General features: G+C 41.5%; 1 long non-coding RNA gene across 6 annotated transcripts in view; it reads left to right on the forward strand.

The window, feature by feature from the left end:
- Nucleotides 1-24,753, forward strand: part of LOC147994733 (uncharacterized) — a 95,068-nt gene that overhangs the window by 25,383 nt on the left and 44,932 nt on the right. For 3 of the 6 annotated variants that reach the window (XR_015686359.1, XR_015686358.1, XR_015686357.1), the window contains exons 2-3: nt 4,012-4,224; nt 7,514-7,632. This is a non-coding gene — a long non-coding RNA (uncharacterized LOC147994733). Of the gene's footprint in view, nt 1-3,366; nt 3,474-4,011; nt 4,225-7,513; nt 8,782-24,753 lie in introns of those variants that run through there. The other 3 variants (XR_015686356.1, XR_015686355.1, XR_015686360.1) reach the window with 3 other exon arrangements.

Raw genomic sequence — 24,753 nt, forward strand, 5'->3', positions numbered from 1 at the left:
TTTGTTTTACTCTGTGATCCAGCGTTATGAATACTGCAAACCATTTCTACCTTAGGCACAGCTCTGTTGCATGGGACCATTGTGCAAAGCATCCTAAGTATTATATGGAAGCGGGCGCCTGTGATGAAAAGCTCAAGTTATTTAAGATGACGGCTTCAGTGATGTGGAAAGGAAGAATTACAAGAAACTGGGCCAAGCCTTTACTCTGCGCTCACCGTCCCAATCATTAGAAGCCATTTTAGTTTCTTTAAGTCTTGTTTTCTTTCTCTATAGAAAGGGTATAATGAGTCAAGTGTAGTAGCAGAGGCTTTTTTTTAAGATTTATTTATTTATTTTATGTATATGAGTACACTGTTGCTGTCTTCAGTCACACCAGAAGAGGGCATCAGATCTCCATTACAGATGGTTGTGAGCCACCATGTGGTTGCTGAGAATTGAACTCAGGACTTCTGGAAGAGCAGTCACTGCTTTTAACAGCTGAACTATCTATCTCTCCAGCCCCCAGAAGCTTTTAGTGAGGCAGCAGATGCAGGTGGATCTCCGTAAGTTCATGGCAAGCCTGGTCTATAGAACGAGTTCAGGCCTTCCAGGTTACACACCGAGACCCTGTCAACAAAACAAAGAAAGCAAAACCCGAAGGCACCAGTTTTGTATTTTGAGGAAGGTTCTTTAATTTTATCATCACTGGAGTCCTCTGAGAGCTGGTCAGATACGGTTTGCTGGCCCGGCCTCCAGGTCTTCTGATTCAGAGCATTGGATTGAAGCTTGAGAATCTCATGTCAGGTAAAAGCCCACTTGCTGGTTTCAGGAGCAGAATGTGGAGGCAGCCACTGCGGCTGCTACTTTCGTCCGGGCTGGGGGACAGGCTCAGCGAGTAGAATGGTGCCTGTTCAGGTGTGAGGATCTGAGTTCTGATTCCTAGCACTCATGAAAAGTCAGCTATGGTAACATGTACTGAGATCCTAACACTGGGACATGCTGGGAGCCCACTGGCCTGGCAGTGTAGGCAAGTGGTGAGCTCTGTGTTCAGGGAGAGACCCTGCTTCAGAAAACAAGGAGGAAATAGATAGAGAGAAGACACCCTCTGGCCTCCACATGTGTATGCACAAGCACATGCAAACACATGTGTACGCCACACCCAGGCAGAAAGCGGTCTCTGTTCTTCAACAAAGAGTTTTCTTTTCCATATTCTGTTAGAGAAATTAAGGAGTGGTGATGATCCCCTTTGAGATCAAGTAAGAAGTCTGTACCCAAGAGAGAGCATAAGGTTAGCCTCAGGAATCTCTAAAGAAATTTAACCTGGGCTGGGGACATGGATCAGTGGCTAAAAGCACTGACTGCTTTTACAGAGGACCTGAACTCAATTTTCAGCACCCACATGGTCACTCACAACTATCTGTAACTCCAGTCCTGCAGTATCCAGTGCCCTCTTCTGGCCTCCTCAGACACTGCAAAATGGGTGCATAGACACACATTCAGGCAAAACACAAAAAATAAAAGTAAAATAACAATTTCAAATTTAATCCACTGGCATACTAAATAAGTAATTGTGTGTCCCTTTAGTTTATTTAAGTCTTTGTGTACTCTAAACCTGCTGCCTAACAGAACTGGAGAGGAAGTGGAAGTCAGAAATGACCAACAGTGGCTCACTGGACACAGGAAGTCCTGGAAATCTTGCAAGACTGTCGGTTCCCTTAAGATGTCTAGCCTAGTTAGACAAATCATATTAATTTAATGAATACTGGGGCTCGGCTACTTTCGTTTTGCATATCTCTGGCGTTCTAATCCACGTTGTTGCTTTAAAAAGTTTGATGTTCCAAATATGATGCCAGATCTGAGCCCTGGCGATGTGTCTAATCAGCTTTATAGCAAAACATTTTTGTGGACTATTAGTTCAAACCTCAAAATACACATTTTTAAAAGAGGAGGAAAATGTAGGAGTGCATAAGCGGTTCTCATCATCCACACAACACCTTCATAAATTTCAATTACCTGGGAGTTCTGGAAGCAGAAACATCTCATCTGCAAAGATATAAACGCTGCTCAGCGTTTACGTGTGGAGAGTAATTTAGAATTATTCATTTGCCGTTGTCACATGTGTGAGATTGTAGGCATTCCCCTTTTAGTATGGAAGTATTATCTTTCTGTTTGGTTCTGCTTTCCAACTAGGTCTCACTCTTGTAAGGCTGGTCCAGAGCTCATCATGTAGCCCAGGCTGACCTTAAACTCACAGCAATCCTCCTGCCTCAGCCTAGGACTACAGGTATGAGCCACCATTCTTGCTTGTGGAGCAATAGTTTTTGAAAGTGCCCTCAAAGTTCTCCCTTGTCCATGCCAAGACAAGATGTTCAGACCACAGCACAGTGAGATGTCTCTCTTGAGTGTGGCTTTGGGAGGGTGGCATCTTGCTGGTGGGTTTCCTTGCTTTCTCCCCCTCAAACTTTCTGCTTCACATTGCACAATGACTTCCTTTGACACACAGAAACTCTCCCTGGCGGAATCCTTTTCCACAGCTAGCTTTCATCATTTCTTGATAAATGTTTTAGTCTTTTCCCACCTTATTTTTCTCTTATAATAATGGCTGCCCAATCAAATCATCTATCTCTGCTCCCCTGCAACTGTTCGCCATGTTGTGTGTGAGAAGTGCCTTTTGCAGTCCTCTCTCCTCCTCTTGCTGGGTGTTTTCAGTGACTCGGCCTCAATTATCTTTGGCAATTCAAATTAAGTGGTTTTTTTTAATTATTCTAAAGTGTATAGGTGAGAATTCACTGTGACTATTCTCTGTGTTCTGTAGAGATGTGTGTGTGTGTGTGTGTGTGTGTGTGTGTGTGTGTGTGTGTGTGTGTGGCAAATAAAAGGCCAACCTTAAAACCTAGGGTTCCTTTGTCACTTGTATAATAGCAACTGTCCAGATTTGTAAGTGACATTCAGACACATGGCACAGAAAAACAATTAGTATATGTTAAAGTGTTAAAATACAAGTGAGAATAACTGAAGTTTATTTTCTATTTAGTAGAAGGTGGGTGCATAAATTTAAAAAAATTAATGTTTTGTGCATGTGGAAGCCAAAGTTTCATTGCAAGTATCTTCCTCTATTGATTCCCACATCATCATCATCATCATCATCATCATCATCATCATGATTACCAACATCATCACTATTATTAGTGTGTGTATATGTATGTATATGGGTATGCATTACCATGGTACATGTTGGGAGGTCAGAGGGCAACTTGCAAGAGTTAGGCCTTTCTGTCTAACCTGGGAGTTCTGGGATTGAATTCAGGTCAGCCATCAAGCCTGGGGGAAGATGCCTTTAACCACTGAGCCAAGTAACAGCTCCCTCTTCCTTGTTTTTTGAGACAGGATTTCTTACTCAACCAAGAGCTGACATTTTGGTTAGACTGACTGGCCAGTGAGCCCCAGAGACCTCTCTGTCTCTGTTCACCACCATGCCTATCTTATATTTAAAGGTAATGAATCCAAACTCAGGTCTTCAAGCTTTTGTGTTAGCCATCTCTTTATGTGCATTGACTTATTTATTTTACATCAACCCTAGGCTTCAGAGAGATTACAGAACTTGCCCTGGTCAGCTTAGAAGTGGTAATTCTTCAGTCTTACTTCTATGTCATGAGCTATTCTGCCCGTCCATGTATGAGTGAGCTTGATCAATAACACCATGTTCTTTTATTCTAAGGTCTCACTTTGTATTTCAGAACAAAATGAATCACTACCAGCTATATCAATATATACATAAATACTCTAGGGGGCTGGGAAGATGGCTTAGTTGTTCAGTTACTTGCTTCATAATCGTGATCACCAAGGTCTTTCTCCAGGACCTACATAAAAGTCAAGGCAGGGCTCGACACTGCCTGGGTGACCAGGAACCGGAAGCTGGAGAGCCCAGAGACCTGGGTAGACGCGAACATGACTGGCAATAAAATAATAAAATAAAATAAAATAAAAGCCAACGGTGAAATGATTTTTAATGATATTCTGCTCTGTTCATAGATTGGTGCCTAGTCCAGTTGTCATCAGACAGACTTCCTCCACCAGCTGATAGAGATACAGAGAACAAACAACTGTTAGGTGGAGTACGGTGAGCTCCAGATTCAGGAAGCCAAGGCAGGAGGATTGTGCTTGGGAAAATTAGGACAACCCCCAACTCAAAGAGGAAAAAAAAGAGAAAGAAAGAAACCGAAAGAAACAACAAACAGCAAAACAGTAAGTAACCAAAACCAAAGGATCTAAACCAACAAACTAAAAAAGGTGTGAGGGGGCTTGGGGCGAGGTCGGTGATACAACTTCATGGTAGGGCATTTGAACATTATTTCCAAAGCCTTTATTTCAATCTCCAGGTACTGAGGGGGGTTGTATCTGTTTATATAGAGCTAAAAAGCCAAGGGATAGAGTGGTATCAGGTACCTCTGCAGTCACACTTCAAATCATGTTATCCAGACTCTTGGCACTCCCCCTACCCTTTCTCCTCCACCTCTCTTTTCCCCCACCAATAGCTCTCCCAACCCCACAAGTGTCTACCAGCTGTGCCCACCATGCAACAACAGGCCTAATTCTTGACTCTATGGTGTTCCCATTTTGTCCTTGAACAATAGCTTCACTTCTGGGTTTTATTTTGATGACCCTGCCTTATATTATTCCAGCACCAAGTCCAGTAGAGAAGGGACAACCCACCCCTTCAGTGGGTTCCTGAGAAGCCAGCAACTGAATTTCATTCCTATGTCTCAAACGTAGACCTTGTGAGCAGTTCAGATCTGTGCCAACAGGGAGATGTGCATCTTCCACTCTCTCTGGTTGGGGTCAACTCCCCTGGAAACAAAGTAGCTGAGAGGAAAGAGCCTTACAGAAATCAGCTCTGCAAAGGCAAAGTCTTTAGTTTTATTTTGTTTTGGGGTTTGTGAAACCTAGGGCTCGTATATACGGAACACAGGCCCGGCCACAGAGCAACAAGCCCTACAAGCCCTACCTAAGGAAGGTAATTAGATTGTGGAAGGCTTAATTCAACCACTATCCTTTGACTGGTGCCTTTTATTGACTAGAGTGTTAATTGTTTTCTGAAGTTAAGTCATTTGTCCTTTTCATTTAATGTTAAGATTACATAATTTCCTATGTTATCTCCCAAAGTTTGTATGTATTTAAAATACTTAGCTCTTAATTTATCTGGCCTTTGGTTTTTGATAAGTTTTAAATATTGGGTAAATACAACTAAAATATAACAGATGAAGTTTCAGTTAAAAATATAGCACCTATTGGTGGCTCGCAACTGTCTCTAACTATAATTTCAGGGAATATGACACTCTTTTCTGGCCTTGGAGGACACCAGGCACACAGAACATGATGTACAGACATTCATGTAGGCAAAACCACCTATCTGCACAGAATACAATACAATTAAAAAACATTTTGGAGTCTGTTGGCGGCAGTGCACGTCTTTAACCCCAGCACTAAAGAGGCAGAGGCAAGTAGACTGAGTTTGAGGCCAGCCTGGTCTACAGAGTGAATTCCGAGGCAGTGAGGGCTACACAGAGAAACTACATCTCTAAAAACCAACCAACCAACCAAACAAACAAACAAACAAAAAAGTAGACAAAACAACAAAATCAAACTTTGAAAAAACAAACTTTAGATTATGGTGAACTTCAAGAACAAAGATTTACTTTCTTAAGCCACCTCTGAATTCTGTTACTGTTAACAAGTTCAGTTATATGGAAAATAATTATGTGTTTGTGTGTATATAGGTGTGTATATTTAGGTAATATGTTAAATAGAAAGTCATACAGAGTCTACTGAACTGAGAATGCTCACCCACAGTGATGCCTGATTTGGATTCTGTGTACAGATTCGTGCATACTCAATGAGACAAAGTAGACTAATGCAGCATAAGCATTGGTTTTATCTAGTCACTAGGATCATTAAATTCTTTCCTCTCATAGACCTCCAACACTGGCAAGAGAACAAAGCTAGAACTTCACAGTGTTGCTATTTTTAATCAGTCACATGTTCCAAACACATTAATTGCTGAGCAGCTCTTTAAAATACGTGTGCTTGGCTAAGAGACAGAACATTGTATATGTGAAGTAAGACATTTCCCCAAGTGCCTGGTTTTCATAAAAGCGATTCACATGAAGCTTTTAATTACAGATTGACCATCGATGCAATATGGATTCCAGTACCATCCTTCTCACGCTACAGGCCATTTTGATGCACTGTGTGTGGGGAGGGGCTCATGCCTGCCTCCTAAATCAAGTAGTAGACAGTCAGGGTCAAGTTACCAGATTGGAATTTAAACACGGAGGAAGAATTTAGGAAAGATGGAGATTAGAAGAAGATTAACATATTTAAGCCAGTAGTTAAAAAACAAAAGCAGAAGTGCTACCTCTAGATCATGGACCTATAGTAATTAGCAAAGTAGGGGAATCACCGGCTGCTGTCTCTGTCTGCTCCCTACAGGTTGGATGGACCCTATCTGATCAAGTCACGTTTCCCTGAATAGAGCAATACTGTGTTCCATGACAAGTAATTCCCCTAGATAAGCAGGACGAGGATGCTTCCAAACCACCACATAAGGGCATGTTTCTTGAATAATTACCCCAGCAGTGATGGTGAATTTTAAACGACCCAAAGTCTCTCTTAAGACCTTCAAGTCTTGGTGAAGTAGCTGACTAGAATTATCAGTTCATGAGGGTCATTGCACAGAACAAGGCCAGTTAGGCCTTAAAGTCTTGAGTCTGGTTTCAGTAGCTTCTTTGTTTAACCTATGTTAACTAATTTGCCATGGATAGATTGTGATCAAATTTGTGCCCACTCTAAGGGAAAGGATTTTTCTGATACTGTTGAAAACAATCACAGCATTTAGTTATGTATCTACGTGTGCATGTAACCCCCTGTGTGTGTGTGTGTGCACACATGTATAAACAAGCCACGGTGTGAATGTGGAGATATAAGGACAGCTTGCAGAAGGTGGCTCTTTCCTACCGCCATGTAGATCCTGAGAATTAGATTCAGGTTGCCAAGCTTCATGTCAAGTGCCTTTACCCACTGAGCTATCTCACAAGTCTCCATTTCCTTTTGATGATGCTAACAGCATCAATTGGGCACATAATGTGCCAGGTATTGATCTAAATTCCTGATTAGCTCACTAATACTTAGTTTTGTTTTTATAGATGAAGCAACTTGGCTAACACCATGCAACCAGCAAGTGTTGAAATAGATTTGAATTTACTAGTCTATTTCTAGAGTCTGACCTTTTCATTGCATGAAGTAGTTATTAGTTAGACTGTGAGAAGTAACTATTAGCCGGGAGACGGTCCGTCTGTTTCATTTTGCATGGGTAGCAGGTTGTGGTAGATTTATCTGACAGGCCTTTGCCACTTACCTGATAGCAGTTTCTCTTTCCATTCCTGGTTGGTCCTAACACACTAAGCTACAGCTTTCTTATGCGGGTAGCCACAGGAAAGAAGATTTACCCAAACCTCATCCTTTCTTGTCTTCACAGCATAACAGACAGCTGGCTGAGACAAATCCACATCATCAGGAAATTAGAGATGGTTACGGAGATTTCTGGCTTACAGTATAACACTTGGACCTACAGGAGTTTCTTCCCATTGCCAAAAGGTAAAGTGCACACAAAAAGGCCAACAGAACATGGAAGCCTTGGGCTAACCCACTCCCATATCCAATTCTCTGCTATGGTTTGTGTCCAAGAAACATCTATCGTTTAAAAGCCTTGGTCCTCAAAATGTTCTCGTTCAAAAGTGGGGGGATGTTTGGGACATAAGGTTCTTAGGTCATTGAGAGTCTGAGGATTGCTCATTGACCCCATTTGACAGTTCTTGAGCTGTCATAGAAAGAGCAAGCCCGGCCCTTTCCATTATTTCTCTCTTCTCCGGCCTGAGATAAGATTGCTTCCTTGAAAACCAGTGCAAACTTGTGGCAATCCTCCTGCCTCCTGAAGAAGTAGCCAGAACGGCCTGGGATGTGGTATGTCCAGCGTATGTTCCTGCAGTAGAGTTCCCTGGCTTCCCCTTGTCTCCTATGTCAGTCTTCCCAACATGCTCAGCATGACATCACCACCACCTCTTTGTAGGTGACAATACACAGGCATGCAGGACTTCATCATGACAGCCAGCAGACCTCACTAGTAAGAAAGACACAGCCTCCTTCAAAATACAGCAAAGCTGAAATACTTTGGATTGATCTGACAGGCTCCATGTGCTGCTGTATACATTAGTGATTCCCAAATAAGAGCAAGAGATTCTTTTTTCCTGATTCAAGACAAGATGACAAAAATGCAAACAATGTGGTTTTCATTTGTGGTGGTTTGAATATGCAAGGCCTAGCTGCTACTATTATGAGATGTGGCCTGGTTGGAGGAAGTGTGTCACTGTGGGGTTGAGCTTTGAGACCCTCCTCCTAGCTGCCTGGGAGACAGCCTGCTTGTGGCTTCATTTGCATGAAGATATAGACCTCTCAGTTCTTCCACCCCATGCCTGCCTGGACACTGCCATGCTTCCCACCATGATGATAAAGGACTAAACATCAGGACCTGAAAGCCAGCCCCAATTAAACTGTCCTTTATAAGAATTGCCTTGGGCACGGTGCCTCTTCACAGCAATGGAATCCATAACTAAGATATTATTGTATACATTAAAAGCTTGCAACATGATGTTTTGATATACATATACACAGTGAAGTTATTACCACAGTCAAGCAAAGTCAAGTGTTCAACATCTGAATCCATTACCTTTCTTCGCTTGCTTCCTGGTTTGTTTCTGTCTTTTTGTGGGAAGTACCCCTGTAGAGGCACCCATATTTTTAATGTGATATGTTTTTTCATGCCAGCTAGGAATTAGGAACACAGCACTGAAATGTCACTCGATGTGGCAATCTTTTTGCTGGTTGCCAAGGACTTGGTCAGGACGGGTTTATTCTGGAAGACATTCTGGCTGTCAAGAGATACTCTTGTTTAAGGGTTCCTAAGAAATGATTACCTTAGACACATCTGCACATCCAGGGACAGACCTGTTAGTAGTGGGGTTCTGACGGTCTCTAATACAGTTGTGTTGGGTTTCATTATTTTAGTAAGTTCTTAGGCAATTGGATGCAATTAGCTTGTCATTTGAGATGAATTAAAATCCTCCCTTTGTTTCCCATAGATCACAAAAATCAATGACTCAGTTGGCTGCAGTCAAACATTTGCTGTATGCTGCCTTGAGAGTTTAGTGGTAACTCAGAAGTCAGTTGGTTATAACTCAGAAGGCTAGAGGAGTTCTGGAAGTACTAAGGCAAGTCCAAGATTGTTCTGTTCCCCTTTTGTGGCCAAATGACATTGTGAAAATACTTCCAAGTACCTTCAGAGTTCACCCTACATCTTACAACAGGATATTTAGCATACCAAAGTGAATCCTCTTGGAGGGTGGGAGGGACTGGAATGTTTAAAGGAATTAGTGTGAGAATTAGAGAGGAGTTGAAATGAAAGGATAGCTATTGAAGACCCAACTCAATTTGTAACAACAGTTGTTACACTTATATGCAAGTAGTACGTTCACTGGACTGATTTGAAGTGTGATGAAGCTTAGAAGAAGACATGAGTACAAGGACAGCCTAGACACCTAATGGAAAGGTGTTTTTGCAATCACTGGACAAATCGTTCGCGGATGGAGTTACACATTTGGAGGCCAAAGTCAGTTTGCAGACCTTGTGGTGATCTACTTCTTCAGAACAAGTCAGGATTTTGAGAAATCTCATCATAGCCTTTAGGGGCACATATGGCTTTAACTAGTAATTGAACATTAAAGTACTGTGTTTCATGTAGTAGATGAGATCTAGGATCTCAAGGATTAGAGAAGACACATTACCAAGGAAAGCTGTAGAAATCTTTCTGAAGAATGTCAGGAAAAGGAAAAAAATTAAACAGTAGTAGAACAGTGTGACCTAAAATCAAGATGTTCACACTACTTACTGGTCATTTCTATCTCTACAGGCACCTTTGTGGATCAACCACATTATTTTGTTCAGTTTGAATCTGTTCCTTGGTAGAACAAAATAAAGAAAAAAAGTCCCAGCTATTACCAAATAAAACTAGGGCCAACAATAGACTATTTTCTAAATATTTTATGTTTAGTTCCAAAGTACAGGATAAAGAATGTCCAAAAATGTCTCAAACTACATCCTAGCCCTGTTAATGCCTATTTTGGCATTGGTTTGATTCTGCTTTGTTTTTAGATAAGGATATGTGTGCGTGTGTGTGTGTGTGTGTGTGTGTGTGTGTGTGTACCACATAATAGTATAACACGAATTTTACATGAGTACGGGGGAGAAACCCAAAACAAACAAACAAAAACTCACTCAGAGGGCTTTGCAGGCATCTCCTGCTCATTCTGCGTGCCCCTGATGGAGCAGCTGTCATGGGGCTGGAGATGTAAATCAGTGGTAGAATGCCTGCCTTGTGTACAGGAAAGTCTGAGTATACTCCTCAAGAGCCTTTCTCAGCATCAGCAAGAGAGTCAGTTCATCCCTCTGTCTGATAACACTTAGTCTGGACCTCCGCTGTAGCATCTGTGGAATGGTTTACCCTTTCAGCTAGAGAGTCTTCAGAAGTAGACTTTGTTTTAGTCTAACTTTCTAGCATGGCGTGTGATAGGCACACAGTAATGACTATTGGCTCACTATCTTTCCAGTGGTCGGTGAAGAGAGACACTTACGTTTAACCTGTAGCTAGAGCTGTGGTTCAGAAGCTGCTGGTCCCAGCTTGCTGTTTAACTTGTTTGGTGCCTCTGCTGAGACTAGCTTCTGACCCCTGACCTTTATGTATCGAATTATTTCATTTACTAGGCTTCCCTGATTCTCTGGAAATTGTTCAAAGTTTTGGCCACATGAACTTATGTTATGTTTAGTTTAATTTGTTGTTAGCAGACTATAGGTGGAAAATTATGTTTATAACAGAGATACTTAGAGGGAGTCACATCAGCAAAATGGCAGAGTGGGGGGGTCCTACCTCCCCAGTGTAGAAAGTAACCACATTCCCACGACGAGAACACCTTTGTGAACCTTCTGTTTTGAGAATGAACCTGAGAAAACTACATGGCCGACAAATGTCTTGGATCACATGGCCTCCTCTCTGACCTCTGACCTCTGACCTCCCACCTACCTCTCTTACATAGACAGCTGGGAACCTACAGTTTCCATATTAAGAAAAGAGCCCAGTAGATTAGCTAGCTTCCTTAGCATTCTGAGATGCTACCAGGAAGTGCATTCCTGTCTCCCCTCAAGGGAAACACTGGGTAATTGCAGGGCGAGGCCTCTGAGGTCAGGCAGAACTAAGGAACCTGAGGAACACAGAGGCAGCCCTGTGCTCCTGACTGCACTGGTGCTGGGGGAGAGACACCGGCCAACAGCATAGCCCACACACAAAGCCAAGCTCATCACTTGTAGAAACACAGATGAAAGGTCTACCAGTCTGGAGTCTGGGGTTCCACCCAAGTGAGGAGACAAGCCTCAACCATGAACTTTTATGCAGCGTAGCCTCTGGACCTACCCATTCCAAGCAGTGGTTGTACCTAAACTCAGACCCTAGCTGACAGTCTTAGACAACTACAGAATGCTAATTGTTTTAAGGCCCGGGAGAGAATTCAGTCTGTGACCCTGAATGATTAGCAGTAATTAACGCCTAGCTAGCAATCTGTCCGACTTCACAGTGCACCCATAGTATCCCTAGAGACCGTAGTCCAGCCGTTGGTTTCACTTGACTTTAGAGCCAAGGTCAAGTCTAGTGAGAGAACTTGGTAGTATGCATTCCCTGTCTGTGGTCACACCCAGCCATCTGGAAACTCAGGCTAACCAGTGTGGATCCATTTCAGCATAAATACCTGTAAAGGCTAGAAGAAGGGTCTCCATCTCAAGATACCCAGGCACCAATGCAAGACATGAGAGTGCAGAGCTGTGACGTTATAACACGCAAAGGAAGAAATAAAGCCAAATAATGGTATCCAAAGAAATGGAAACATGTGTGCATAGGAAGTGAAGGGAGAAAAAGGTATTTCAAACATTAAAGTGTCATGGAGACAGGCAGAAGGGCTAGAGAGAACTGTAGCTGTGCTTATGTTGGTTAAATGGGCTCTAAGCAAAAGGCTCTAAAAGCAGGACTGAAGAGGTACATGAGTTGTTGGGAACACTTGCTGCTCTTCCAGAGGAGTTCAGCTCCTAGCACCCAAATAGGATGGGTCATTTGATGGACTCTGTTACTCTCTGGTCTCTGCAAGAAACCACACACACGGCACTACACTTAAACAGATGCACACACAATTCATATTAAGAAACGTAAAAATAGATAAAGAGGGTCATTATACAACGATAAAGGATGTGAATCAAGAAGCTATTAAAATTATACATATACCCAACATAGACACAGCTAAATATAAAAAGAATATTACAGGATCTGGACATGCAAGTTGAGATACAACAGAGCTGGGGAACTTGAGTGTCCTATTCTCAACCATGGACAGACCATTCACACAGGAAGTTAGTAAAGTTAGTCGGGTTAGAATCTGGCTTTAGGAGAGATAGAATTGTGAGACGGAAGAAAATCCTGTCAGGCAGAAGCAGAGAACTCACTCTGCTCCAGCACAGTCTGTTCTCTAGGATAGACCACGCTTTAAACAAGGCCTGAAACACTTAAAAGGGCTGAATCACATCAGGTATCTTTTGCTCAGAATCATGTCAAGTGTCATTCCCTGTCCCAATGGCATAGATAGAAAGCCACAGGAAGGCAGTCAGGAAGTTTGAAATACATGGAGATGAAGCAATATGCTTAGTGATCGTGAGTCAAAGAAGACATTGGAAGGGAAATCAGGAAAATGTCCCAAGGCAAACAGAAATGGAAGAACAGCATGCCAAAATTCATGAGGGAAGTTAACAGCAAGAAATGCGTATTAAGACAGACAAACAAACAAACCTCAGTAGCCCTAGCTCTCAAGGAGGTAGAAAAATAGCAAACAATACCCAAAAGGGTGAGCAGGTTAAAATAGCAAAGATCAGAACAGAAATAATGAAAAATATTAACAATAATGGAGAAAAAGATCTAAATTTGATCTTCTTGAAAAGAGATAAAATTGGCAAACTTTTCTAGTTAGGTTCCTATTGGTGACCAACATAGACTTAGGGAAGAGGGTGTTATTTTTATTTTATAGCTTATAGTTCATCCATGAGGGAATCCAGGGCAGACACTCAAGGCAGGAATTTGGGGCAGGAACTGAAACTGATCGTGGAGGAACTGTTCATTGGCTTGCTTCTCCTGGCTTGCTCATCTACCCTTTTTTATACAGTCCAGACTCACCTGCAGGGATGAGGCAACCCTTAGTGGGTTGTCTCTTCTCACCTCAGTCAGCAACTAAACTAAGCCCCACAACCATGCCCATAGGCAGTTTGATGGAGGTGATTCTTCAATGGACATTCCCTCTTCCCAAGTATGTCTAGGTTTGTGTCAAGTTGAGAAAAAACAGCCAGCAAACAAATTCCTAACTTTATTGGCTAAGAAAAAAAAAGATAACCCCAAGATACAGTCCCCAGAACTCAAAAAGGTCAACAAGCTGAAGGAACCAAGTGAGGATGCCTCAGCCCCACTTCTTGTGGTGAGGGGTGGGATGGGGAGAGAGAAAACAACCGCAAGTTGGGGGAGAGACAGGAGAGGGAAAGGAGATGGGGGTGGGGAGAGGGGAACATGATCTTGTATTGGGTGGGGGAAAAGGACTGAAGCCCTGAAGACCAGCAGAAAGAATGGAAACAGGCAACCTCAGGAGGAAGGAGGTTGGAAGGACGCTCTAGAATGTACCAGAGACCTGGGAAGTGAGAGACCCTCAGGACTCAAAGGAGAGGACCCTAGATGAAATGTCCTACAGTGGGGAGAGGGAAATTTATTGAACCCACCTCCAGCAGAAAGACAGGGCATCAAGTGAGGGATGGGGTTGCTATCCCACAGTCAAAGCTCTGACCCATAATTCTTTCTATCTGAAAGAAATGCAGGGGTGGAAATGGAGTAGAGCCTGAGGAAAAGAAGGTCCAGCAACAGGCCCAAAGTGGAATCCAGCTCAGGGGGAGGCCCCAAGGCCTGACACTATTACTGAGGCTGTGGGGAATTCACAAAAAGGGACCTATCATGACTGCCCTCCAAAAGACCCAACAAGCAGCTCAAAGAGTCAGATGCAGATATATGCACCCAACCAATGAACAGAAGCTGCTGACCCCTCTAGTTGAATTAGAGGAAAGCAGGAAGAAAATGAGAAGGAGGGGGATCCTGTAGGAGGACCAGCAGTCTCAATTAACCTGGACTCCCAAGATCTCTCAGACCAAGGATCACCAACCAGGCAGCATACCCAGCTGAGATGAGGCCTCTAACACATATACAGCAGAGGACTCCCAGGACTGAGTTCAGTCAGAGAAGATGCACCTAACCCTCAAGAGACTGGAGTCCTCAGGAAGTTTCAAGATCTGGTAGGGTAGGTGGGGTGGGGACATCCCTGTGTAGACTGGGGTGGAGAGGGGCAGGAAGGAGGTATGGGATGTGAAACAGTGCGGAGAGGTAGTGGTGGACCAGGAGGGGAATAAAATCTGGAGTGTAAAGTTAATTAATTAATCAAAAAAGAAAAGAAAAAAGATAAAATCAGAAATGGGGGTGGGCAGACTGCTCAGTTGATATGACATTTGCTATGCAAGTGCAGGGATCTGGTTTCAGATCTTTAGCACCCACATAAAAAGCTGGGCAGGACAACTCACTTGTAATTCCAGTACTGGATGAGCAGAGACAGAAGGATCCCTTGGAGCTTCCTCACTAGCTGTTGTAGTGAGTTACAGGTTTAATGAGAGACCCTGTCTTAAAAAATAAGGCGGGGGAGAAAAACCCTGAAGTGGAGAAAAATCTTCTGAATTTATTTTGCGAGTTCAGCATTATCCTGACCCTAAAGCCAGATGCGGATACTACAAGAAACAAAAAGAATAGGCCAATATTCCCGACGACCATACATAGAGAAGTCTTCAACAGAATATGAGCAAACCAAATTTGGCAACCCATTAAAAGGATCATTCCCTAAGACAAAGTGAGACTGGTCCCTCGAGTACAAGGACACTTCAACTGTCACACATCACATTTCTAGTATAAAAACACACATGTCCTAAGTATTAGTTACATTTGCTTAGCTGGGATAAAACTGCCCAGCAGAAACAAGGAAGGAAAAGCGTATTCTGGCTCACGGTTTCATGACTCTCAGTCCAGAGTTGCTTTGCCCCAGGAGCTGGAGAGCATGGTAGTGGTGGGAGAAGGTGGCAGAGGCAGTTGTTCATATTATAATATGGCAGGAGGGAGATCAGAAGTGACAGAGGTCCTGTATCCCCAAGGATCTCCCTCTGATGACCTGCTTCCTCTAGCTAGGTCTTTACCTTTTAGACTTATAACAGCATCCCCAAATAATGTCACCATCTGGGGACCAAGCCTTCAAAAGCCAGAGAGGCACACTTCAGATTCAAACCATAACATTTTATGATCATATCATTAGACTCAGGAGAAAGTGACAAAATTTAAGGTCTGTTTGATTAAAACAGAATAAGTTAGGTCCAGAAGGGCCGTACTCAACCTAGGAAAGATTCTGCGTGCCATGCTCATGACTGATGTGGTTGCCAATAGCGAAACTCCTCCTTTGAGGACAGAAAGGAGGCAAGGGTTCCTCCTCTCATGGGTTATTTTCATAGTAAAAGCTTGCAAGTGCAATGTGGCAAGAGAAAGAAATTAAAAGCATCCCAACAGAAAAGGGAAAAGTGAGGTTATGTCTACTGACAACAAAATTATAATTACCCAAAACCTCAAGACCCCACCAAAATACTGTTAGAAAGTTGTAGGCCAGAAAAATCAATATGTAAAAATCACTAGTGATGGTGCATGTTAATATCGAGCCACCCAGAAAAAGAAATTAGGTGCATGATACCATTCAGGTTCAGGTGTAAACTGAAAAGTGTATAACAGTAAGGAATGTACAATTCGATGGAAACACACTTGTGTTAATGGATTGGAAGATAACTTTCATCAGAAGGTTTCATGCTATTAGTATGGCCACACTGTTGAAAGCAGTCCCAAGAGAAGGCAGTTCCTGTCAAAATGGCAAAATGTTTTCCACAAAACAGAAGACAACACAAAAGCAAACAAACCAACGCTTGAATGGACCCATAAGCTGCATGGAATAGCCAAAGTAACTTTAGTCTATACTGGAGTATTTAGAATTTTCTGTCAGCATTATCTCACAGCATGTGAATCTATCCCGTTTAAAAGTCGAAAGCATTTTATTAGGTAAAAAAAAAAAACCTTTATAAATTATTTCTTGCCTTTGAAACAATGATCAGGCTTGTCTGATTTTCAAATTCTCCTGAATATTGTGCCCAATATTTCAAATCCCAATCCCAGGATACCCAGCAAGTACTAATGTTATGAAATTGCCTTTCCCGAGGAAAAACGTTTGACTTTTCGTCTTATTCTGCATCTGAAGGTATCTGGGAGGATACTTGACTTGCCTGCCACACATTCTTCCCTAGTGAGTCAGGAGAGGATGAGGCTCGCTTAGTCTCTATCAGTAATGAATATGTGTCTTACAGTTCTCAGAAAGAACACATTTCTTCCAAGTTGTTTTCTGGTTAGTACTATTCAACAATTCTTTCTGACTTAAATCCATTAAAGGCATCTTTTAGGGGTTCGTATAAGAAGAGGTAGATACTGGTTTTGTACCCATCAAAGCACAATGTGAAAAGTACCCCCAAATCCAGCCCCATGTCTGCATGCACAGATTTCAGTTTCACACTTAGAGTGAGAGCATCACACAACCTTTACATCGAAAGAATCAGAGCCGATACGTTGCTGCAAGAGGGAGCTGGGTTCACAGGCGTTCATTGCACTGAACATACCTGGACTTCAGATGGAGAACTCACCCAGAAGATTGACAGAGTTTCTAGGGAACAGCTGAGGGAGAGGCAGGATGTGGTCACGATGATTCAGAAGTGCCCCTTCCTTGCTCGTCTGAGTCAGCATACAGTCTGCTACATGGCCCCACATGGCACAGTTACGGTTCTTGGATGAGCTGTCCTAGCGAGTCTTGCCTGCCTGACTTCATTAAAGCTCCCTGTGATTTTTAGAAGCCCAGTCTGCCATATGACTCCTCTCTAGGTCATGCAAGCAGTGCCCTGACAAGTGACATGTAGCCTGAAGTATTGTTGAGCATGCTTGCGGTTGGGCTCATTTGATCCTTAAGGTAAGCTGCCTCTGTGAGCTTGGAGGCAGCCAGCTGGAGTTCTTGGTCACCTAAGTTTTGCTGCTAAGGTTACTAGGCTCTAATCTCTTCTCGCCACCCCAGACTTGTGATTTTGTAAGTGCATGTTTACTGCCACTTTCTGTCTCAGAGCATGAATCATGCACCCATGACATAATTTGTACAGTGAGAACTGAACAGCACTGCAGAAGGCACAGCAAGGCTGGAGTGTAGCTTTCTTATATAGCCTTCATTTTGGTTAAGCGTCCCCCAACTCATTATTTCCCCATCCCCCACCCTGTCCATGTTTGAACCTAGGAAAGTAAATCTTGGTATCAGGAGGACATCTCTGTTTGTTCTTAGATTAGGAGCAGTAGTTTGAAAATTAGAGATCATCATATCTTAGCCTCAATATTCAAGTATATTTTAGTGCAATGAATCAATCAAAGGTGACATAGGATTTATTTTTCTGTCTCTTTCATGTAATTTATGCTTGTTTGGTTCAAGCAGCTCTGAATCTTCTATTTTGCTTCATTTGGATTTAACATATGTATAGGAAAAGATACAGTGCCTGGTTCCTTTCTCTGGCCATAAATTAGCATGGCTTCTGCAAAGTTCGTATAAATGAAAGGAGATGGTGCTTGTCTTGCTAAATGCTATCACCTGTCTTGTCATACATAGAAATCAGTATCTGTTTTGCTGTGTGGTGCTCCATTTCATATACACCACAACTCCATCCTTTTGTGGATGAACTTTGCATTGGTTCTACTTTGTGGATTTAAAAAATATTCTAAGAATATTCTCTTATTCTTGTATACACACTTGTGCATTTCTGTTCCACTTGCACAAATGGGTTGAGTTGCTTAAACATGGGTCAAGCAAAAATATTTCCAAAATGACATTGATAGTTAATTGAAATATTTTCTCCTTGAGGGAGGGAAGAGGCTCATAAAACTCAGGACATAAGTGAAACTTACAAGGCTCAGGATGCTTATGAAGTTTACAGGATTCACAATAGTAATATTTGCTGAGGACAGAGTTTGCAATGGAAGCTCCAGGGATGCCACTTTCTTGATTTGTCACTTTGATCTGTTGGCTGTGCCCTATCTGTGGTGAATAAACATTCGTTCATGTCTAGTTATGTAACAATGACTTTGCCAGTTTATATTCATTCCTACTGGCCTTTTGTGGCTTCTGTTGTTCCGTTTCTTCATCAACATTTGATATTATCATTTTCCCCAGGGGGTAACCATTCTAGAGTATGTGAGATTGCCGATTGTGTTTCTAATTAGCAATATTTTCTGGTAACTAATGATACTGAACATTTTTCATGTTTCTTGGCCATTTAAATTTGAGTCTCTTTTGTGCTAAACCTCTTCAAGTAAGGAGTCTGTCCTTCCATATTCATTTAGTTGTGGTTGGACTAAGAATGCCTATCACCTTAGGCTCAAATATTTGAATACTTAGTCACCCAGGAGTGAAACTGTTTGATAGGATTAGAAGGATTAGGAGTTCTGGCCTTGTTGGAGGAAGTGTATCACTGGGGGCTCAGTCTCTTGCTCTCTCTGCCTGTGAATTAAGATGAAGGGTTTCTGTCATAACAGCTGCCTAGTCATAGTATCTCTTCATAGCAATAGAACAGTGACTAAGACAGAAGTCTAGAGTTCAATTCTTTGTGTGGCTTAAGTATGCCTGCTGTCTTCTTCCACTGTACATTTTTTGTTTTTTGTTTGTTTGTTTTTATGATTTTGTTTTGAGACAGAGTTTCTCTGTGTACCCCTGTCTGTCCTGGAACTTGCTGGCCTCGAACTGAGAGGTCTGCCTGCTTCTGTCTCCTGAGTGCTGGGATTAAAGCTCTGTGTCACCATGCCCAGTTACATCTTGATTGTTTTGTTCCCTTAACATTTTTATTACATTTTTTTTTATTTTGTGTGCAAGCACAAATAGAAGTCAGGAGACAGATAGCTTTTTAGAGTCGGTTCTCTTCTTCCACCATGAGGATTCCAGGCATTGAAGGGTTACACTTACATTGTCAGACTTGGTGGCAAGCACGTTCACCTCTGAGCCATCTCACTGGACCTACTATTTATTCTCAATATGTTTTGATAGAAGTTCTAATTTTTTAAATTGCAATCACATCTTCCCCTCCGTCCTCTCCTGCCAGGTCCCTCCTCTCCTCTCCCCTCCCCCTATGTCCCCGTCCTTCCTCCTCAGAAGAGGGGAGCCGTGGCATATCAAGCTGCAATAAGCCTAGGTGTATCTTCTACTGTGTCTAGACAAGTCATTCCAGTTAGCGGAAAGAGATCCAAAGGCAGGCAACAGAGTCAGAGACAGCTCCTTCTTTAGGAGTCCCATATGAAGACTCAACTGTACAACGGTTACATATGTGCAGACAGCTTAGGTCTGATTCAGTCTCTGTGAGCCTCCAAGGGCCCAGGGTTAGTTGAGTCTAGGTTTTCCTGTGGTGTCCTTGACCCCTCTGGCTCCTTCAATCCTTCCTCCCCATCTTCCATAGCATTCCCCAAGCTCCACTTACTGTTTGGCTGTGGGTCTCTGTATCTATTTTCATTATTTGCTGAGTGAAGCCTCTCAGAACACAGTTATGGTGGGCACCTGTCTGGTGTCCCTGGTCCAGGTAGGCCTCTGGGCAGAAGTTCTAAACTTTACTGAGGTCAGCTGATCATTCGTTTTATGATTAATACCTCTTACTTTAATTAATAAAATTCTTTCACAAAACAGTACAAGGTTTATAGAAGAACTGAGGAGACATAAATATCACATCTCCGTATACTTGCATCCTGCAGTTTTGGCTATCATTGACATCAAGCTTTGATGTGGTAGGTTTGTTCTGATGAGGAAACAGTATTAGTATGTTGTGTTAACCAAAGTCCAAAGCTTGCATTAGGCTCTATGACTCATATGTCATAAACCGCGTGACGCTGTGCGTTCACTATCATCACAGTAGCACACAGTAGTTTGATTGACCTAAAATTTCTGCATGCTCTATTTTTTTTCATTGCTACCCTAAACCCCTATGATGCGGCTAACTTTATGGGTCACTTGGCGTTAAAGGAAACTCGGATGGCTGGTTCCACATTATTTCTGAGGGTTTTGATGAAATGATTGGCATTTTAGTCAGTAGACTTAGCAATGAAGATCAGCTTGATTGATGTGGACTGCATCAGCCAGTCTGTGGAGGTGCCACACAGAACCAACGATGGACAAGGGCCAATTCTTCACTTTCTTCTTGGGCCCAAGATATCAATTTTCCTCTGCCCTTCAATATCGGAATTCCTTATTTTATGGCTGTCAAATACTGGGACTCTCACCCAGTAGCCATGGCAGTTCTTGGGCCTCACAGTTCACATTGAGGTATATACTATTGGCTTCCTTCATTTTCAGGCTTGGAGGTAGTAATTATATCTTGGGCTTTCTCAGTCTCCATAAATGTGTGAGCCCATCACCATAATAAATCTCTTGTATCTTACCATTTCCTTCCTCTGGAAAACTATGTAATCTATCAACCTTTGAGTTCTAATTGTCCCTCTAGTTTTTTTGTTTCTTCTAAGGAGGATGGCATAATAGGCAATCTTTTCAGGCTGCCTTCTTTCCCTTGACATTATGTCTCAGGTCATCTATATTTGGCTCATTTCTTCTTATTACTAAAGGTTGTTCCATTTCCTTTTCATAGTACATTTTCCTATTGAACTCACAAGGTGTCTCTCAGTTGGGGTGATTAGGAATCCAGCTGCTGTAAGCATTCATGTGTAGGCGTTCCTGAAGACGTAATCTTTTGGCTCATTTGGACAAACACTTGTGAATTCATTCCTGAATCCTATGGTTAGAAAGCATTTGGCTTTGTAGTAAGTTTCATTTTAAAAGTGGTAGCACCATTCTGTATTCCTACCAGCAATGGATGAGGGAATCTTCATGGAGAAACATGTGAAGCTTGATCTGACTCATTCCACATAGAAAAATGTATTCCAGATGGACAAAAATGAAAAATCAATAAAACACCCAGAAAAGAACATCGGACAATGCCTTATTATGACGTTTTAAAATAGAAGATTTATTTATTATATGCATCTGAGTTTTTCTCACATGTATGTCTGTGGACCATGTGTGTGTTTAGTACCTGAGGAGGTAATAAGAGAGCTTCAGATCCCCTAGAACAGGAGTTATAGATGATTGTGAACTGCCATAGAGGTGCTGGGAATAAAACCTGGTGTGTTTTTAATCACTGTCTCATCTCTCCAGCCCCTATTTAAGACTTTTTAAAAAGTACTTTTAAAATTTTTTCCCCCTAAAAGTCAAGCCAGACTAGGAGAAAATGTTTGCAAAACACATAACCAAGAAGACATGAATCTTAAATATATGAAGAATGCTTTCAGTTCAATAAGAAAACAAACAGCCCAGTTACAAAGTCATTAAAAGAGCTAGACAAACACTTTATCAACAAGGATATGTAGATGGACAATAAAATATGAGATGTCCAATGTCAGATGCTGGGAGAGAAGTGCAATCTTATATTTACTAATTTACTCAATGTGTCTGAGTGTTTTTCTCACTAAAATCAAAAGCACCACCAACCTCAGGGACTGACAAGCATGCAAAACAAACACAGCAAAGTTGATCGCAAAGGCCTCTCTTCCCGAGGCCACTTCATTGCATTAATCAGAATTTGGGAACAGAACACCTGGAGTCCATTACTAGTCTACTATCCAAAAGGATAGTCTACTCTCGGTCTGATTTTTTTTTAGTATAGTTTTTTTTTTTTTGGTTCTTTTTTTTTTTTCGGAGCTGGGGACTGAACCCAGGGCCTTGCGCTTCCTAGGCAAGCGCTCTACCACTGAGCTAAGTCCCCAACCCCTTTACTATAGTTTTAAACATCATCTTGGTAGCTAATAACCCCAGTTCTTTTGCGTATTTTAAAAATAATTTATTTTTATTTTATGCCCATTTGTTTACCTGTATGTATGTGTGTGTGTGACAGGTGTTATATTCTCTGGAATTGGAGTTACAGGCAGGTGGGAACTGCCATGAAGGTGCTGGGAACTGAACCCTGGCCCTCTTAATCCCCGAGCCACCTCTCCAGCTCCCTTTTGAGGATTCTTGATAATCTTTCAATTCCACACAGTGTATACATAGCTTTCCCATGCCCAATGTACAAGTAAACTCAAGAGAAAAGCCCTCTGAGGACACGATTGGTACTGTTTTGAATCAATTGATCAATGTTTTCAAAATTCTAGCCACAGGACTTAAAAAATATTAAATGTTTTTATTTGTGTGGCTTTCATTTGCATATTCAGCCTAATGGAATTGAAATGGGTGAAGTCATAAATATTAAGTCACTGAAATAATAAAACTATTATATGTTAAAATATAAACGTAATATGGTTTAAGTAAAAAGCTATATTACTTAAAACAAAATAGTAAGAAAATTAAGCCTGAGTCAGAACAGGTGAGTGGCCTGCCTGCAAGCAGAACTGTCTACTCCCTACACTCAGTGTTCATAGGCACATTTCATCACTGCCTGTCCCACTGCCTTCCCCTAGCACCCAAATCCTGATAACTTCTGCTGCTCACCTGCAGGTCACAATAGGCAGAAGAGCAGGTGTAGGTCACAACAGAAGAACAAGAACAGAGGATCCCTGCTGTATCAACGACCAATCCAAAGGAAATTCCTCCCATAAAAGATCCAGGAAGTCTGGGACACTATGAAAAGACCAAACCTAAGAAGTATAATCTAAGGAGTAGAAGAAAAAATATATTTTCTTCTACTTCAAAAAGCCAGAAAATATATTTAAGAAAATCATAGAAGAAAAATTTTCTAACCTAAAGAAGGACATGCCTATAAAGGTAAAAGAAGCTTACAGACCATCAAATAGATTGGACCGAAAAGGAACGAACCATATAATAATCAAAATACTAAAAATACAGAGTAAAGAAAGAATAGTAAAAGATGCAAGGGAAAACATATGTCCCAGAAACATATAAAGGCAAATTTATTAGAATTACTTCTCAACAGAAACTCTAAAAGCCAGAAAAGCCTAGACAGATGTTTTTCAGATTCTGAGACCATGGATACCAGCCCAGACTATGATACCCAGCAAAACTTTCAATCATCATAGATAAAAACAAGATCTTTCATAACAAACTCAAATTTAAATAGTATCTAGCCACAAATCCAACACTTCAGAAGTTACTAGAAGGAGAATCCAACTCAAAGAGGTGATCCATACCCATGAAAACAAAGGAAATAAGTAATTTCATACCTGCAACCCCCCCCCCCCCACACACACCCACAATGGACTCAGTTCCCCAATAAAAAGACCAGGCTAATAGAATGAATATAAAAACACGATCCATCATTCTGCTGTATACTATAAACATACCTCAACCTTAATGATAGACATGACATTATCTCAAAATAATGGTTTGAAAAAGATTTTCCAAACAGACTCAAGAAGCAAGCTGGTATAGCCATTTTAATACCTAACAAAATAAACTTTAAACTAAGGTTAATGACAAGTGAATGGAAAGGACACTTCATATTCACCAAAGGGGAAAAAATCCATCAATATGATGTTTCAGTAGTTCTTAATAACTATGCTTCAAATGCAAGAGCAACCACATCTGTAAAAGAAACATTGCTGAAGCTTAAATTGCACATCAAACCTCACACATTAATAGTGAGCATCTTCAATATCCCAATGGGTAGGTCATCCAGACAAAAACTAAATAGAAATCATGAAACTAACAGACATTATGAATCAAATGGACCTAACAGACATCTATGGAATATTTCACCTAAACGTGAAAGAATATACATTCTTCTCAGCACCTCAAGGATTCTTCTCTAAAGTTGACCATATGGTCTGTCAAAAGGCAAGACTCAACAGATACGAGAAAATTGAAATAATACCTTATATCTTAACAGACCACATGGATAAAAACTGGGCTTCAACAACAGCAGAAATACCAGAAAGTCTGCACACTCATTGGAAAATGAAAAACTTCATACTGAATGACTACTGAGTCAAGGCAGAAATAAAGAAAGGAATTAAAGAGTTCCTAGAATTCAATGAAAATGAAGGCACAACATACTCAGATTTCTGAAACACAATGAAAACAGTATAAGGAGGAAAGTTCATAGCACTAAGTGCCTTCATAAAGAAGTGGGAGAGATTTCATATTAGTAACTCAACAGCACATGGAAATCCCTAGAACCAAATAAGAACACACCCAAGAGGAGTAGCTGGCAGAAAATAAACTGAAGGTTTAAACTGATAAAATAGAATCGATGGGTCAATACGAAGAATAAAACGAAGCGTTAGTTCTTTGAGAAAACCAATAGGATAGACAAACATCTGTCCAAACTAACTAAAAGACGGAGAATATCTAAATTAACAAAATCAGAAACTAAAGTGGGGACCAGACAACATACACTTAAAAA

This window comes from Rattus norvegicus, chromosome 4 (genome assembly GCF_021556685.1).
Source record: "Rattus norvegicus strain SHRSP/BbbUtx chromosome 4, alternate assembly SHRSP_T2T, whole genome shotgun sequence".
NCBI classification, from domain to species: Eukaryota; Metazoa; Chordata; class Mammalia; order Rodentia; family Muridae; genus Rattus; species Rattus norvegicus.